General features: G+C 39.5%; 1 protein-coding gene across 2 annotated transcripts in view; it reads left to right on the top strand.

The window, feature by feature from the left end:
- Window positions 1-890: 890 nt before the first annotated feature.
- Window positions 891-19,569, top strand: part of FHL2 (four and a half LIM domains 2) — a 73,560-nt gene continuing 54,881 nt past the window's right edge. The window contains exon 1 of one of the 2 annotated variants that reach the window (XM_069093968.1): window positions 891-1,038. The gene's annotated coding sequence lies outside the window, so the exon portion shown is untranslated. The other variant, XM_069093967.1, reaches the window with a different exon arrangement.

The following is a 19,569-nucleotide window of genomic DNA, read 5'->3' as shown; positions in this document are numbered from 1 at the left end:
CTTTACACACTGAAGAAGAAACAGTTGCAATCCCAGAGCTCCCTTTCATCAGCTTTCAATTGCAGACTCCCTCCCACCTCTCACCCACCCAAACTCCTTTCCCTGGGGGTTAAGTAGACTAGACTGACTTTTTTAAATTACTGGATCAGTAATTTCTACACAGTAGAGAGTGTAGTTTTTTGTCTTCGGCGTTTTCATTTATCATCTCATATTTTGATTTGTCCCAGTGGAAAGGAAACTAAGGGCTGATCTTTTGCCTTCTTTTCTCAGAGAAAAGGGAGACTTTGCATTTTCATTTCGTTCTGATCCCCATTGAGACTCTGAGCTTGAGAACAGGGATTGGCTTTTTGGTTGTTGTTATTGTTTAGTACAGTGCCTGGCTCGTCGTAGGCGCTTAATAAATGCTGGTTGATTTACTGATTGTTGATTTACTAGTAGTTTCTTTTATTAACTGAAAGGTGTGAGGAAAGGAAGCGCCAAGTATGCAAATGCCTTGCTCTCATTGTTCCTGCTCCTCCAATGCCCAATCTTTATTCCTCGCTCTCTTTTTCCCTCCCTTCCAAAGTCTGTCTGCTTTTCCACCTCATTTGTAAACAGAAGGTGAATGTTTAGCTGACAGAATTATCCTAGTGTGACCAGATTCTGATAACTCCCAACCTAGGAGAAGCAGCAGCTCTGGCCTTGGCACTCTACCCCAGGTGAGGAGCCCTGGAATGCTGGTGTCAGCCTTACTGTAAAAACTCTCCTTCCTGTAAGTTGATACGGCTGGATTTTTTCATCAAGATGTTTTCCATGAAAGACATCATTGGGTTAAAAGGGAAAGAAAGAAAACATGATGAAAAGAGGTAGTTGAAGGGGGGTGGGAGTGGGTGGCGGGAGATGAGAGGGGGGAGGAGTGAGAGTCTGGCTGGAGCAAGAGAGTCTGACAAAGGGTGTTTGGGAGGAAAAGAAAACACACCCGCACGCACGCACACACACACACACGCACACTCCAGACGAGGGAAAGTGTTGAATGCCAGCTGCTGTGAGCCCTAAAGAGTGAGTGTCTCCGCTGCTTTTGTCTCCTTATATGGTAAAATGATATGGTGGGGGTTTCGCTAGCCTGTGAAGGCAGGCAGCTTGGATCCACACACCCCTGGCCGCTCAGCCGAAATCCGCCGAGCCGCCTCCGCTCCCCTTGCACGGTGGCGGGCGCCCGGGAGGGCAGCTCCTGCGCGTCCGCTCGGTACGCAGGCCATTGTGCTCCTTCCCAGGCTGCCCATGGATGTGACTCCCCATCCCTGGTCCAGGGAGTTCCACTAACGCGGCAGTGGCTGCGCAAGTAAGTAGACCTCTCCTCCCTCCCTTCTTCCCTGCCTCCCTCGCTCGCTCCCCGCCCGGCTTCAGTCGGATTCCGAATCGCTGGAAGAGAAACTGGAGGTCGGAGGTATGGCTGGAGGTGTGTTGCTTGAATAACAAAGGCTGAGGGAGAAAAGTCTGATCCGCTGAGGAAGAACAAAAAGGTTGGGATTTTGGAGGGTGCTGTGAGTCTAGGAAGGATCCCGGCTTAGCCCTCTCCTCCGCCTCACCTTACCAAAAGGGTGGTAAAGAAGGGCAGGAGAAAGGGTTCCTTGGGTGGAGAGCTCCATTTGGATCCCTACTACGTGACAGAAAAAGGACTGTGTCATGTATGTAGTGAACATTTAAACAAAACTCTGCTATGTGTGATACTGATGGTCTAATGCCTTGGCGTCTGGCTTGAGTCCAAGTTTCAATGTCCCTCTTACATCCCCGTGCATATTTAAAGCTTCCAAACTCAACAAAAGAGTGGCTGATTTTTGTGCTGCGACTGTAGTGCCAGAGAACCTAGGAGGCTATATATCTAGATCCATCTGCTTTTTTATGTCAGGGATATTTTTTGTAAATAGGGAGAAAAAAAACAGATTGTTTAAGACAGAACCGTTCTCACCTTGTGGAGAAAGAAATTCATTGTAAAACCTACAAATCAAGAATCTTTCTTTGTTCTCAATTCAAATTTTTAAAACAATTCTTAAGCTGTATTCTATTAATAGCTATCTTTGATTACTCTGTGATCATTGGAAGAAAGGAAAATGAAAATCACTGACTTGTGCTTTTTTCTGCTTTTACTTAATAAGACAAGCCTAAGTTTGAATTTACTCCTTACTGCAATAATGTAAAAGCACGTGTATTTTTCTTTAGGTGTCCACTTGGATTGCTCATTTGGAAGTACTCATAACTTGGGACTGTGTTAAAATGACTATATGTAGATAGAGAAGCATGTCCCAAGCCTCGCTGCTAAAGGCTAATTCATCTCAGTGTGTTGGTACCAATGCTGCTTGTGTGTCTTTGTAGCTACAGGAAAGGGTTGAGCGTCCAGAGTACAGAACTTAATTGGAGAGGAATATACACATATGATGCCTCTGTTTTAAATATGACTAAAGTGAAAATGCCCTTGCTTTCTAAATAGTACATTTACATGGACTTTTAAAAAATGTTGGTAGAGACTTCACCCAGTTTGGATTTTACAATATTCATTTCATTCATATATCAGATTTCAAATGTGTGTTTTAAGTACCTGAAAATGTCAAGGAGGTCTTCTGCACCGCCAAAGACATCTGCATGTTTTTATTGATCCTTTACACTTCTGTTTTCAAAGCAACTCCATGACTAGAAGTAAAGGGTAATAACACACCTGTTGCTTAGAAATCAAGAGTGATTTTGTTAAATATGAGGAAGAGTTTCCTGATTGTGAGGGTGATTCAGAAAAACAACCTTAGTAAAAGAGATGTGGGAAGGAGGGCTTTGTAAATTTAAGATAGTTGTCTGTCTAGGGTAGTGGTAGACCTCAGAAGCGAGAGAATAAACTAAACTGATTTTTCCCCCTATGATTCTCAATATTCTTCTTCTTTCCTTGAGTCTACCTTGTCTTTTCATCTGTAAATTCCTTGCAAGCTGTTACTGTGCTTTGTAATTCCAGTATACTAGAGCTTAGACCAGAGACTAATCAGGATCCTGGTTAACTTAGTTAACCCAATTTTTCTTCCTTCTCTGCATGTCTACCCCATGTTGGGAGTTGGGGACAAAAGTTGGTGCTTTTGACTTCTCTTGCCTGGGTCATCCAGCCATGAGAAGCTCTGCACATGTTTTCTTTTCCACTTAATAGGCTGCAACTTCATTGACTCTAAGACTATATCTTATTCATCTTTGCACACACTCACAATTCCTAGAATATGCCCTCATACATAATAGCCACTCAATTATTTGTTTAATAAAACTTTTCCAATAAAATAAAATTTTGATAAAGTTTTTCCAATAAAATTTTTTCCAATAAAACTCTGTAGTTTTATCAAATAGAAGACTCTTCAGTGATGCTAAATTTATACTTTAAAAGACAGAAGTAAACTTAAAAACAAAAACTCCTTATTTTTTTATCATCGACACTACTTGGAAAATGTATTTTAAAAGCATAAGATAAAAATTTTCAATAGTCCACACCATTACATCTGTAACAGGTTGGTTGAGTTCATGAGTATGTAATACAATAGTACACAAACTCCTTAACATCAGGGATTTTTTTTTTCATTTTTCTTCTTTTATCCTGAGGCCCTTGCTAATAGTTGATACTTAATAAATGTTGATTTTTTTTAAAGTTACGTACAACCCTATACCTTTTTGTGTCATGCAGTCACCAAAGAATATGTCCAGAATTTTGGAAGGGATGGTAGACAACAAACAATTCTCTGACCATCAGCCCACCATGCTCATGTTCAGTGTCCTTACATCATTGCTAATTTTGTGTCTCAAAACTCATCTTTTTTATTAGTGTAAATCAGCCCTGACTTTCCTGGAAAAACATAACATGAGGTAGAATTTGGCTACCAAGAGAGGGGTACCTTGATAGACTTAAAAAGTAGCATTTCCAAGAAGTTTCTAGACAATAATGGTTTGTAGGCCTGTAGAGAAGGGAGTACATAAGACCTGATTGGAATGTAAGCAGAAATAGATTGGAAGAAGCAACTAAATAGCAATCATCTCAATTTTTACTTAAATCATTTAAATAAATGAATGCTGCTGCCACAGTGAAGGATAGAAATAATGACAGTCCTGGGAGAAAGAGAGGAAAATGTGGATAGGCTGAAACACTAAGAAGAGAACCTAAATTAACAGCATTCACATATGAGGGGATCAAGACTAAGGGAAAGAATTTACAGCTAAGAGGATACAATAAAGATGTTGTGCTAAAGGAGGAGGCTTGTGTCAGAGTTAGAACAAAACAGAATGGGAAATCAAAGAGGAACTTGAGAGATGAGTTAGAAGAGGGAGAAAAAAAGCTTAGTCTTCCTTCTGATGGGGGACCGCCCACAAACCATATAGGCAGAAACATTCATTCAACAATTATTTCTTAAGCAACTACTGTATGCTAGGTGTCACAGTGATATCTCCAGGCCTGAAGCTAGGAAGACACATCTTTCTAAATTCAAATACGGCCTCAGACACTTACTAGCTGTGTGACCCTAGACAAATCATTTAACCCTGTTTGCCTCAGTTTACTCATCTGTAAAATGGACCAGAGAAGGAAATGGCAAACCACTCCAGTATCTTTGCCAAGAAAACTCCAAATGGGGTCACAAAGAGTCAGACACAACTTACACAACTTAACAACAACAATGTTCTGAATGCTAGATTCAGAGAACATAAAGATCAGAAAAGAAACAGCCCTGCCCTCAAGGAGCTTATTTTCTATTAGGGGAAAATAACATATAATAGATAAATGCAAAATATATTCAAAGTAGATATGAAGTAATTCAGGGATGAGGGGGAGGATTGGTGAAAGGGAATACTAGCAATTAGAGGAGGGGGAAGATCAAGGTAGGCTTCTGCCAGGAGGTGGGACATGTAACACTGACACAGACAGAGAAGCAAGGTTACACACACACACACACACACACACACACACACACAGTCTAAGCCACTAAAACAGATGCAGTTCCTCAAAGAAAGAACAAAATAGGGAGAAATATGTGTGTATAGGCATAGATAGAAAACATATGTATGTGTGTATATGTTATATGTGTTTATAGGCATATATGCATTTATGTGTGTATATATGTATACTCCTGGTGAGATTTATCAAAAAATCTTAGAGAGGCGGCTAGGTGGTGCAGTGAATAGAGCCCTGGCCTAGGAGTCAGGAGGACCCAAGTTCAAATCCAGCCTCACACACTTAATACTTACTAGTGTGTGACCTTGGGCAAGTCACTTAACCCCAGTTGCCCTTCCTTTCCCCCTCTCCAAAAAGAAAAAAATCTTAGAGTTGGGAGGGGCATCAGAAATCAACTAGCTCAATTCTTCTCTGAAACATGATTGCCTACTACATCATCACTACTTGAATACCTCTAGTCTAAAGAACTGATATTTGAAGCAGCCCACTGTACTTTTGAACGACTGTTAAGAACTTTGTCCTTCTATTGAGCTGAAATATCTTCCCCTATAAATTCTGCTAGTTCTGGATGAAAGCAGAAAAAGTCTAGTCCCTCTTCCACATGACCAGATACCAAATATTTTTAGGCAGCGATCACTCTCAAGTCTTGTGTATTTTTTTTCCAGGCTAAATGTCCCCAGTTTCTTCAGTGCGTCCTCACATGGCATAATTTTGATTTCATTTTGAGTTCAGAGGAGCACAACAGAGAAAAACTGTAAATCAAATGAGAATTGAAGATAAGATCCATAGGATTAAGGACCGAGAAGAAAAGTGTTAGAAAAGAGGCCTTTGGTTTTATGATAGACCTTTCTTTGCAAGACTAATGGCTGATGAAGAAGCAAGGTATAAATAAATTTCCTGGATTTATCAAAAAATCAGTGGGGAAGATTGAAAATAGTGTCCTGTTTCATGAATTGCAGATCCTATCTAAAGATTTGCTGGGTACAGAATGATAGCAGTCCTCCACATATTGATCTAGGGTGTTTGACAATGAAGTACAAACTAGTGTTCGCCATAGGCTTTAAGTTCCACATAGAATGATTCTGCAGCACCATAGATACAGAATTATACATAATCAATAGGGAATCATTGGATATTATTCACTTGGTCAGAAATGAATATTTTGACATTTCTTCTTTTCTCATATCCTTCCATTTCCAAGCCCGTATCTGAAGAATAATTAAGAAGCAATCTATTTTTGTTTAGTCAAATATTGTTCATATAAAACATTTCTCAAGAATATTTTTTAAAGTTTTGTACTTACTTAACATTTTGGCAAGCTAACAGTTTACCTAGAAACACTCTTCACTTTTTCCTTGTGCCATTGATAAAGACATAATATGATGTAAAGGAAAGACACAGTTGGGATCGGGAGTCTTCTTGTTGTAGACAAATATGCCATATTTGTCTGCCTGTCTTTCTGTCCAAGGGAGGGGGAAAGCTTCAAACCTTCTTTTCTCTCTTCAAAGCTCCAATCTCTTCTCAACACCCTTTCTCACAGCAGATGTCTTTGTCTCCTATGAAAAGCCGCCAAACATCCTGAGTTTCCTCTTTATACTCCATAACTCAGAACCCCACAACATCTTCAAGCATCCTTTACTGCTTTCCCTGAGGAAGGAAGAGGTGGCTTTTTTTTTTCTCCTTGCCAGCTGCTCTACCTGGGGCCTCCTCCTTATCCCTACCTATCTCCTCTAAGCATTGGTTTCACTGATTATTTACTTTCTCTCTTCTTTTATCTCTCCTGTGTCCTGTCTCCAATGACTATAAATATGCTTGTGTCTACCACATTCTCAAACAAAATTAGACATGCAAAAATTCGCTTGATCCTTGAATTAATGTTGTTTTTCTGAATTCATAGGATCTTTCCCACCTCAATATTTAAAAAAATGATCATGTTTTATTCATTCTACTTCCTGAATTTAGTGGCAAATGCTTCTTCTCCAAATGATTGTGTGTGTGTGTGTGTGTGTGTGTGTGTGTGTGTGTGATGGTGGTAAGGTGATGATCATGGTAGGGAAGAAAAGAAATAATTCACTCAAAAAATACTTATCTATTCAAATGCAATTAATTGAAGGACATTCTTTACAAATGGCCAAGTCCCAAGGATATCTGAAGAGAGTATACTGCCAATCTCCAAGTCTATGAAATCAAGAGGGAACGGAGGGTTCAAGATGTAGCAGCTGCAGAAGGGGTTCCCAGCTTTCTCTTCTTTATATACCAGAGTGTTGTCATCTCTGATCTGTGTAATTCTCCCCAGATCCTGGGAATTCTAAGGCAGTGGTTAATGGGTAGTGAAAAGTGTTGTTTGAAAGGTCAAAGGAGGGAGAAAAGGGAAAGCAGAGAGTGTTTGACTCACCTTGTGATTAACTTTGGGCCTGTTCTCATTGACATGGGAGCCTTGACTCTTGTGGCCCTGGTTGGATTCTCCAAACAGTCCCAGAGACCAGGGGCTTACTCTTTAGCAAACTGTCCATAGGTTACATGATAAAGCAGAGATCAAAGGTGCTATTATATTTATTCATGGTTTAATTTTCTAATTTAACTCAACTCTCCTAAGACACTATCCAGACTTTAATGGATGTTGTCAGTATGGTAAACAGGTGAGCATTTGCTGAAGGCCTTAAATTCACTATTCTATATATTGAGGTGTCTTACATTTATGAGATCAACTAGTGTAGCAGCAAACACCCCAGCATCCCCAGGGTCCTTGCCAACACAGGTTCTTGGATCAAATCAACATCTGGGTTTTTCAAAGCTGGGGGGCTCTCAACAACAGCTCCCAGAGTTTCATCTGATCAAATCACAGAACACTTCTCAAAGTGAGCCCCAAAACAAAGCTACACATCAGGGCTTATGTAGCCTTCTCCTGGCTCAGAGAATGTAACAACCCTCTTGACCCACTGCCCAATCACACAGCATCTACTGAAAAACAAGCCTCCCACCCCAGGCTCCAGGTGCACTTTAGCCTAGGGGCAGGGAAGATCTTTAAATTTGCATTTCCATTACAACTAGCAAGCAAATAAAAAAAAGTGTATGTATTTCCCAATAATTGCGTACATTTTCTAATAAGCAATGTCAATCTATTTATATCCACAAAGGAGGAACAGCACTTTTAATTACAAAATTCTTAAATAAGAAATATATTTTCATGGGAAAGTTGACAGACCCAATAAAGCAAGCCTTATGAAATGAATTGCAGCAATCATAGTTTAATTAGGCCTGTGTAATGTAATGCCAAGGAAAGGCAACTTCCCAGGTTCAAAATACCAGCATAGGTGCTCTCTATTTTATTCAGTGACAAACCAAGAACAGAGAAGATCAAAACATGACATCATTCAAAATACAGTATTTACTAAGTATGATTAAATAATCTCCAAGTACTACCCCACCCCAGGACCTTCTAATCATTCAATCAATTACAAAGTCTCTGTTCTAAATACTTCTCCACCCCTAGGCTATACCTTAATTAAGTCCACCACAAAGCCCCTCTTCTCAAATGGAGATTAGTTTCCAAACATAAGGTCAAAAGTTCCCCACCCCTGGATCACAATTGAATCTACCCCAGAGTTACATCAAGTTTAAACACAGCACTTAATACCCAAATGGAGGTCTTTTCTTCATCTTGACACGAGGCAAGTTCTCAGCAATCTTAGTTCCTGGGGAGACAAGGCTTAGCAAGGCCATAAGATACATTGCCAGTCCCTTCATGAATTTATCCTCTGTCTGTAGAACAGTCCTAGAACCCCTGAACACATTAGCAAAGCCCTCTCCCAGGATTTCTGTAAACATACAACAAGAAAATCCTTCTTCAGGGCTTCTGAACCAACAGAAAGGCTCCCAGACCCCTGCAACAACAGCACTGGCCTTCACCAGTGGACAGTATTCACTCTGTCTGCAGGACAGTCTCCAGACCCCTGCAACAACAGTACTGTCCCTCACCAGTGGACAGTATTCACTCTCTGTCTGCAGGACAGTCTCAGGCCTTCTTAACCAAATGCCAGGTTCCAGGACTTCTTCAACAGGACAGTCTTTCACCAGTGGACAAATCTGGCAAAATAACATCAAAACAGACAGACAAAGTACCAGCAAAACAGCCATGTCTCCTCAGTCCTTGGCAGCTCAGGGGGCAGGTCTCAAAAGTCCAGGGCAATTCAAAGCGGCCACCAGCAATCTCTTAGTCTCTCCCTGTCCACGAGGTGCTGCTTCCAAAAAGAACTTCCGCCTCTCTCTTGTCTCTCCAAATCTACATCACCAGCTCCTCCCACTTCAGGACTTTCTTTTCACATCAACAAGCCCATCCCACAGGTGGGATTAACAAACTCTGGGTTTTAATACAATCAATTTGAAAACCAAGCCAATACAGGGGAATCTTTAATTGCCATTACTATCACAGCCTGACACAATTTTACCATTTTCTCAAGCTGTCTTATATCTCCCCTGCATTTCACTACCAAAATCCTAGAAAGAATTGTCTTTACTTCCTTGCCTTCCCTTCCTCGCCATCCACTCACTTCTTAATTCCTTGCAATCTGGCTTTCTTCCCCCATTATTTGACCAAGAATGCTTTGTCCAAGATCAATGATCATCTCTTAACTGCTGAATCAATTATGCCTTCTTAGTGCTCATCTTTTTTAATACCTCACTGCAACTGTCAATGCTGTTAACCACCCCACTCCTCCAGGAGACTCTCTTTGCTTGGTTTCTGTCACCCTATTTTGTGATTCATCACCTGTCTTAAAGATGATTCAGTCAAAGAGATTGGAAAAAGAATAATCATACATCACCTGCTCCCTTAGTGTGAGTACAACCCATGGCTGTGTCCTAGGCCCTCTCCTCATCTCTGCATACTTTCCATTTGGAAATTTTATCAGTTTCCATGAGCTCCAATATCATTTCTAGGTAAGTGACTTTCATATCTTTAACCCAGCCCTAACCTCTCTCATGAACTCTAATTGAAAATTATTAACAATGGCTTCTGAAGATCTCCTTCAGGATCTCCCCTAGTAATCTCTTACTCAGCATATGCAAAATATAACTTATTTTCTCCCCTATACTCCTTGAGAGGACTGATTTTGTCTTTGTATTTTCAGTGCCTAGCCCAGTGTCTTGCACATAGCAGGTGTCTAATCATTGTTTATTAAATTAAATTGGGCTGATATGGAGGTATGAAGGAATTTTATGCTAATGGAATAGATATGGGACAAATTAAAATGTAAACAACTATGGGGATATTAACTTCAAACAGTACCCTAGAAATCCCCAGATGAAGTATCCCCTCCCCAATATCTCTACTGTTGTTACTTCCATGGAAGAATTAATCCCTGACCCAAATTTCAGTGTTTTAAAGATTATCTCCATGTCTTTGAATGTGTATAGATTGTGTGTCCATGCCGAAAGCCAGGGGCTGTTCAATGTTATCTAGAACTGTATTGCTTAAAATAAGGGAAGCTGGAGAGTATTCTCCAGGGAATTACATAGAAATGTTCTTTCTTTTTTTCTTTTTCTTTGGAGGCAATCAGGGTTAAGTGACTTGCCCAGAACTACATAGCTAGTAAGTGCCTGAGGCCAGATTGGAACTCAGGTCTTCCTGACTCCAGGGCCTGTGCTCTATCAACTATGACACATCACTGCCCAAAGGAATGTCCCTAATGGCAGCTACTTTGCCCTAGACTTGTCCTAGACCCTCCAGACTGTTCAGCAGGTACATACCTGGGAGCACCATTTGGAGAGATGTTTTCTCTCCCCTGTGGAAAACCGACCACCGAGGCTGAGGACAGCCAGAAAAATGTCTCAGTATGTTATATTCCATTCTTTGAATCAGGAGTGTTTAACACTAGCCATCTTGTGTCAGGAATACCTATCTCAGGCCACTAAGAGGTTAAATGTCATAAGGTCACATTGCCAGGATACCCCAGAGCTGAGACTTGAACCAAGACATTCCTGACATCAGATGGTTCATGGTGGAAAGGATGACCCTGGATCCACAAAGGCTATAATGTTTAGAGTACACATCATGGAATTCTGAGCTGGAAAGGTCCATGGATGAAGCGAAACTAAATTCCAAGATCTTCTAAGCACTGACAGATGATGAATGATGAGTGATGAATATTTTTGGCCATAGATGCTAAGGAGGAGAGGCTGAAGTATGCATTGGTAGAAATTATGCCCACAGGGATAATAAAATCTCTCATCCTGAAAGAATTGAAGGAAGTGTCTCATGTAAAACAAATTTACATTTTGGTGATTCATTCCACAACTATTTATTAGATACAAAAGCTCTGTGTGGCACTAAAGGAAATATAAAATAATTTCTATCCTCTCTTCCCTAATGATACTTATTTACAAAAAAAAAATATTCCTCATATCCATTCATTTGGGGAGGGGGGAGAAGATGAGAATGAAAGCAATAGTCCACTCCTTAATACATAAATGGGAGAGTGGAAGAAGAGAGAAAGGCTTCTTAAAAGAGTCAACATATCTTCTATTAGTGCTGGATCCAGATGCACCCATAAATAGGGATATTTAAGTGTTTTCTTAAGGAATGAGTTCTGTTATGTACAAATTGGTAGGGAACATTCCAAGCTTTGGAAAAGGGGCATTAGGCTCTTAAGAGGCTAGGCTAATATGAATGGCTACATGTAATGAAGAACTGACAGTGTAAACTGGGTGGTTATGATTGCTTAATGGGGTGTCTGCTTACCCTAATGGAGAAGGAAATGGCAAATCACTCCCTCTGCTAAGAAAACTCCAATTGAGGTCACAAAGAGTCAGACATGACTCATCGACCAAACAACAAGAACAAACTTACCCTAAATCTCATGCTTACCTGATCTCCACTGGACTCCTGGTCATGTAGCGAGTAGTGAGAGTTATGTAGTAGGCTTCTGGAGCAAGGTAGCCCAAATTTAACAGGAAACAAATCTGATGATGCCAATCTGTCAGGGGATTAGCACATTACTGATAGTTGAGAAACTCTGCTCAGAAAATGCCATCATCAGGAGGGCTAGGTAGTGCAGTGAATAGAGCATCGGCCCTAGAGTCAGAAGGACCTGAATTCAAATCTGTCCTCAGACACTTAACACAAAACTAGCCATGTGACCTTGGGCAAGTCACTTAATCCCAATTGCCCTGAATTCCCCTCTCCAAAAAGAAAAAGGAAAGAAAGAGAGAGAGAATGAAAGAAAGGAAGAAAGAAAGAAAGAAAGAAAGAAAGAAAGAAAGAAAGAAAGAAAGAAAGAAAGAAAGAAAGAAAGAAAGAAAGGAAGGAAGGAAGGAAGGAAGGAAGGAAGGAAGGAAGGAAGGAAGGAAGGAAGGAAGGAAGGAAGGAAGAAAGAAAGAAAGAAAGAAAGAAAGAAAGAAAGAAAATGCCATCATAAATACCTGATTCTGACATTCACAAAATAATAGATTTAGAGTTGAAAGTCATTTAGTCTAACTCCCTCATTTTGTATATGAAGAAACTGAGGCCCAATGTCACATGCTACCAAGCTGAACTTCCAACTATAAATTGGCGATCCAGATTGCAAAACCAGTATTTGAACTCAGGTCCTCTGACACTCTTTCCATCCAACTACAAGCTGAGAGCCAATAAGACTCTAATGACCTCAATATGTCTGAGTTAGAAATTCTAATCAGAGAAATATCATATGCAGGTGTTAGGAAACCCAGGGCTAAGAGCTATAGATCAGGGCCCAAAATCCATAGAGAATCCTACACAATAAGGTCATGAAAATATCACATAGGACCCAATGCACCCAATCAGGCTGAGGCAGCCTCATTCTAGGAAACCCAAGGCCCCACTGGCCGAGGCCAGAACTCGGTTAGAAATGAAGGCAGAGACAGATTACCCAGGAGGCATACAAGGCTCGTGCTTAGGTACCCTCAGTAATAATGGCTAATATTTGTATAGGACCTACCATGTGCTAAGTGCTTTACAATTATTTCATTTGATCCTTACAACAACCTTGAGATGTGGGTGACAGTATTATCCCCACTTTACAGGTAATAATAGTAGCTAGGATTTATATAGTGCTTACTATGTGCTAGGCACTGTGTTAACTGCTATCTCATTTGATCCCCACAACCCTGAGAGGTAGGTGTTCTTATTATCCCCATTTTACAAAGGCAGACAGGGTTAAATGACTTGCCTAGGGTCACACAGCTAGTATGTATATGAGACTGGATTTGAACTCAGATATTCCCAACTCCTGGCCTGGTGCTTTATCCACTGTACCACCTAACTGCCCCATTTCCATGCTGTACCATGTGCATCATACCAGCATCACACAGCTCTTAGCTCTCTGTCACTCATTTCCATTTAGAGAAGGATAAAGGTAAGTTTTGTGCATTCAAATCAAACAGTATTATATTCAAGCAATAATTCATCCTTATAGCACACGTCTTATTAAAAATATAAGCCAGTAGGGGCATCTAGGTGGCACATTATAGAGCACCAGCCCTGGAATCAGGAGGACCTGAGTTCAAATCTGGCCTCAGATACTTGATACACTTACTAGCTGTGTAACCTTGGGCAAGTCACTTAACCCCAATTGCTCTGCCCTACCCTCTCCAAAAAGGAAAATATATATATATATATATTTGTATATATATATGTATATATATACACACACACATGTGTATATATATATATACACATGTATATAAATGTATATACATATATATAAGCCAGCCTCAGAGAGGCTAGAAAGACCTCTATTTAAGATCTGCCTCTGACACATACAGGCTGTGTGTGACCCTACACAATTCATTTAACTTCTGGCTGCAGTAGGCAGCTGTCTGAGACTATCAGTCTCTCAGACCATCAGTGAAGAGAAAGCGCCAGAGTTCCTCACTGTTAGTTCCCTTTTGCAGCTGTTCATTTTCAGTCATATCTAACTGTTCCTGACTTAATTTGGAGTTTTCTTTTCTTTCTTTCTTTTTTCTTTTTGCAAAGCAAAAAACAATTTGCCCAGAATCACACAGCTAGAAAGTGTCAAATGTTTGAGGCTAGATTTGAATTCACATCCTCCTGACTCCGGGACTGGTGCTCTATCTACTGTGCCATGTACCTGCCCCATTTGGCTTTTCTTGGCAAAGACACTAGAACAATTTGCCATTTCCTTCTCCAGCTCATTTTACAAATTAGGAAACTGAGGCAAACAGTTAAATGACTCACTCAGGGTCACATAGCCAATAAGTATCTGAGGTCAGATTTTAAATCAGGTCCTACTAACTACAGGGCTGGTCCTCTATTCACTGTACCACCTAGCTGCCCTACCCCTAAATAAATCACAGGTTCAATCCCTATCCCTTTTCACTAATATTAAAGAGATTGTGAATCTCTTCATGATTAAGTGATCCAAAAAGGAAAAAAAGCTGTCCATAACATTGCTAAAGGGTTTTTGCTTTTGAAATGTACATTAGAGAATGCAGGCAGAATTCATACACATTTAGCTCATAATTCTACAGAATTTGAAATATGTACTATTATTTGATGATGAGTAAAATGGGTCAATAATAACAAACATTTGTATGATAATGTTTATTTCACTTAATTGTCAGCTTTTCTCAAATTCATTTGACAGTGGAAAGGGCTGGCCCTGGAAGCAGAAGCCCTAGGTTCAAATTCTATCTCTGATTCTTCCTACTTGTATGACTTTAGACAAGTCATTTAACCTTCCTAAGCCTCAGTTTCCTCATTTGTAATGTAAGGGAGTGGACTAGATAATCTTTAAGTTCTCTTCTTGTCTACATTGATTCTTATGACTTTTTTTTACAGCTTCATTTAATCTATAGTAGTTTTTTTAATTTTCTCTATTTCAGATTTTACAAGACTTTGTTTATGTTCTTAAAATGAATATAGACCAGGGGTGGCCAGGTGGTTCAGCAAGTAAGAGCACCAGCTCCAGTGTCGGGATGACCTGGGGATCGAATCCGGGCTCAGACACTTAGCACCACACCCAGAAATAACTTGCTGTGTAACCTTGAGCAAGTTACTTAGCCCCGATTGCTTTAAAAAAAATGAATATAGACCAATAATAATGGTATATTTTGTGCTTAAATAGAAAATATAAATGAAAATGTTAAAAAATATATAAGTTGGAAATTATTCTGTAGGACTTTTTCTTCTTTAAAAGTATTAGGATATTTCTTTTTAGAATGATATATGATTTGATATGATAGCAAACTATAGTAATAGTCAAAGGAAATTCTCTGAAAACTATGAATTGCAAGAAAGTGACCAAGATGAATTGGTAATTTTATTAGTGGAATTTCTCTGTACAGATGAAATAATAGGATAGTGATCGCAATATTTGTTTATTTAAAATAGATAATAGATAATATTTATATTGCTCTTACTATAACCATGCTAAGTGTTTTACAATGTTTTATTATCTCATTTTATCTTCACAAGAATTCCAAGAAGTAGGTGTTATTATTGTCTTGATGATGAAACTGAGGCAAACAGGTTAAGTGATTTGCCCAGGGTCACACAACTCATGTCTGAAGACAGATTTGAATTCAGGTCTTCCTTACTTACTCCAGGCCTGGCACTGACCAAGCTGCCCTGATATTTGTTTGTTGAATGTTATAAACCACAAGAAATGGTGCTCAAAGTCTTGGTGAATTAGATAGAATATAAATTACTTGAGGGCAGGGACTATTTTATTTTTGTCTTTGAATTCCCAGCATCTGATATAATGGAATACAGTAGGCATTTAATAAATACTTGATAAGATGACCAAAATATTTTAATCCACCATTGAATGAGAATAGTAAGTGTTTGAGAGCCTTCCTCCTTTTATAATATCATTAGAAGTGGGCCCCTGGATCCATTCTAAGCAGGAACTACAGATATGAATTTCCTGTTTTTATCTTCCTTCTTCTTTGCCCTGAATCTAATGTTCTTTTCTCCTGTCTGTCTCCTTAGCTCACAATCTTCTCCTTTCTTCTTTACTTCCCTTCCCTTCTCTTTTCCTTCTCTCCCATAATTTTGTGATTTTTTTGAATCTCAAATTTGAATAGGACAGGTCTTAAAGATTTTGTTGACCTGTAGACTATCTAACCTAATATTGGAAGTTGTGTGTATTCAGTAGAATTCCCTGTTTAGAGGACGGTTTACTAGAGTAGGAATCAGAGGACCTGAGTTCTTATAGTCTTCACTCTGCTACTAACTAGATTCAGTCATCCAATGAAAATAAGTTACATCTATAAATATATTTTCTTTTTATTTAGAGAGGTAGAGGGAAAGAGGAGAGGCAGCTGATAAGCCTCCAACAACCCAAAGGTGTTGGTTCATATAGCTGGTAGTTGCCTGAGCTTTTAATTACATGTAGAACAAACTCTGGGGGCTACACTTAACCCATTGCTTGCTGACTTTTGGAGGTTTTTGAGCTGGGTGGTAGCTGGGACTCTGTACTGCTATTTAGAAACTTCATTGGGTGAGTCCCCAACAGAAACAGTCAAGTGCTGAGTACAGGATGAAAGGTGAATAGGATGCCCTGCCTACCCTGATTGTTCAGAAGTATTCTAACAGTTCTGGGAAATGACATCATGGCATGATTGAATCCTTACAAAGTCTGTCCAATCTGGGAATTTGTACCTTGGATTGGAGTCAATCAAATAACATTGCAGCAGTCACACCTCAGGCTTGTATGATACCTGTCTCCTTGTAGCTCTGAGTATTAATTACTTAATCCTTTTCACATTCCTCTGAGCTAAGTAATAGGCAGTAAAGATGATAAGTTGGTGGGCTTTCCAGGGTACTACATAGGGTCACTTCAAAAAAGGCATGAAAATCTAGGTGTCCTATTTAAATGAAAGCACACCACTCCCAAGCACATTATGCTACAGTGAAAAGGAAGATTCACTGAAACTAGTTTTGTCTCTCCTCCATCTCATATGTCAAGTTCTAAGCCTTGTCTTATAAGATAGTCTAAGGGAAATATGAAGTTGAGGTGGAGGTGGACAGGGTGCAGGGCTCAAAATAAACAAAAGCTTGTTTAAGGCTGGGTTTTTATGACTTAAATCCAATTATTTGGAGTGTGGGCAGGGATAAGAAAATTATTTCTCTTCTGTTTATTATCACTTTGAAAAGAAAAGAATTCATTTTAAACTGTTTAGAAGTAGAGGAAGGAACTCTTAGGTCTCCTATTGGCCTGTAGACTATATAATCCAATACTGGAAAATGTGTGTGTTCAATAGAATTCTGTTAAAATAGAAAACTCTCACTTTAAAAGAAAAATATTAGAAAACCCTCTTCAGGGGAAAGTTTACTAATGTAGGAATCAGAGGACATTGAGTTCTAATTTTCTAAGTCTAGTACGAACTAGATTTCATCCAAATAACTTTGAGTGAGAGAGTGGCATATGTAGAGAATAGCAGTAAGGCCAATTTGGCTAGAACATGGGCTTGGTGAAGAAAAGTAATATACAATAAGAAGGAGTTATAGTAGGAAGGGTTTGGATGCCATGAATCTAAGGTCACTGTATATTATCCAAAAGCAACAAGGAGTCACTGCAGTAACCTCCCTTAACTGCTTCCCAAGCCAAATGGATGGTCTTAGCCAAGTCACAACTTCCCTGAGGCCCTTAAAATTCTCTGTAAAATGAATGTAAAAATACACGCCCTGCCTATCTCCTGTGGTCATTGCAAGAAGTGAAATGTAAATAACACATTATAGTAATGTATAATGGTGGTATTATTGTTAAACTATTGAAGAATGACTTTAGCAAACAATACACATCTTAACGTGTACTTCACCAGTGATGGTGTACTTCATCAGTGATGGTGATTTGCTCAGATCCCAATATATTTAATACTTAACTGTGTGGGTGTAGCGGTTGAAGAGTTGGCTTTGAAGTCAGGAAAATTTGGGCTCAAGACCTGCCTATGCTACATACTGGCCATGTAATTTGGAGCAAGACACTTAACCTCTTAATGCTTTGGTAAAGGAAGTTTCCTCATCTAAGAGTCCTCTATACTAATGAAGTAAGTTTAATATCTATCCTTATTTAAATACAAATCCTTAGCTGGTCTTAAAGTTGCTGTTGCTTCTTAGAGAAAACACAGAGTAAAGAGAACAGTATACACACACACACACACACACATGCATACACAAATATGTATATTCATATTTCTTGTTCAGTTTTCAGTCGTGTCCAAGTCTTCCTGACCCCATTTGGGGTTTTCTTGGCAAAGATACTGCAGTGGTTTGCCATTTCCTTCTCTAATTCATTTTAAAGATGAGGAAACCGAGAAAACAGGGTTAAGTGGCTTGCCTAGGATCAAACAACTAGTAAGTGTAGGTCATATTTGAACTCAGAAAGAGGAGTCTTCCTGACTCCAGACCAAATTGATAGGAATTTGTGCAGAAGTTTGCTGGTTCCTATCAATAGACCAGTATCCTATCCCAGACAGATCAAACTAATGCATCTCACTTATACTTTTACTTCAGTATTTAATTCTATGAGCTCATCACTGTGTATACTCCATCCATCTATGCAGATCACAGCCCTTCCATACCTTCTCATCCTATGTGATTTCTAACCATGCATGCCCTTATATAAATCTTCTGTGGCAAGATTGAAGGCAATGGAAGCACTCTTCTTGTTCTTAATTAAAATTTTATGAATGCTACAACAATACTCAGACTAACTTTGTTGTCATTTCCTCCTCTAGTATGATAGACTCACCCTCTTCTCAAATCATATGCAGTATGAGAGAGGTGATAAGGACAGCCCTGATCAACTGATTTTCCCCAAGATCTGTTGTGGTACAGTTAGAAAAGATAAGGGTCAACTAAGAAAGACAACAGGATGTTCTGCCTTTAACATGCAGAAAGGTATCCACATTGTCTACTCTGTTACTCCTTTAAGTAGTATAAAGAAGCTTCTTAGTCAAGCTTTATGGAATTAGAGGAATCAGTCCAAGTTCCTGGAGGCCTTTGGAAAACCAAGACACTTTCTAAGAAAACAATTAATGCAGGAGACAACTGTGAGGAATTTGAACTCTGATGGTTAAGAAGAGTCAGTTCCTTGAATACTAATTATCTTCTTAGAGAAGCCATGGTGGGTAACAGCATAAGGGAAAGCCACTGAAATCATCTCGCCAAACTACAAAGAATAGACAGTTATCTCAAATGCCTTGTGGAGGATCGAGATTGAGAAGCCAAGATAGTCTGATGGGGGTCATGTATGAGCCGAGGACAGCACGAGTACAAGCATGTAAAAATGGTAGGTCCAGGCTGGTGAGATGCATAAAACTCAAGCCACAATGTTTTCCTTTCCCTTCTCATCCACAAAGGATTTATATGTGGAGGGGGGAAGATGTTTCCCATTTACTTCCTGACTGTTCACTTCCTGTTTCCATTGTTCCCTTCTAGGCTCTTTGAGCTACAGTCAGTAGTTTATGTGTTTGTATGTGTGTGTTTTTCCCCTAAATGTTTGCTTTGATTTATAAGCCATTTTAGCAATGATAAGCTATTTGCTGTAGTTATTTAATAAATTACAAAAAAAAAAGGGAAGAATTCCGGGGAGGTGGGAGAAAGAGAGAGAGAGAGAGAGAGAGAGAGAGAGAGAGAGAGAGAG

This window comes from Petaurus breviceps, unplaced genomic scaffold (assembly GCF_028583685.1).
Source record: "Petaurus breviceps papuanus isolate PSGF00001 unplaced genomic scaffold, PetGlider_PUasm1.0 214, whole genome shotgun sequence".
NCBI classification, from domain to species: domain Eukaryota; kingdom Metazoa; phylum Chordata; class Mammalia; order Diprotodontia; family Petauridae; genus Petaurus; species Petaurus breviceps.
Note: the sequence above shows the minus strand (reverse complement) of the source record. Positions and strands in the feature narration are given on the sequence as shown.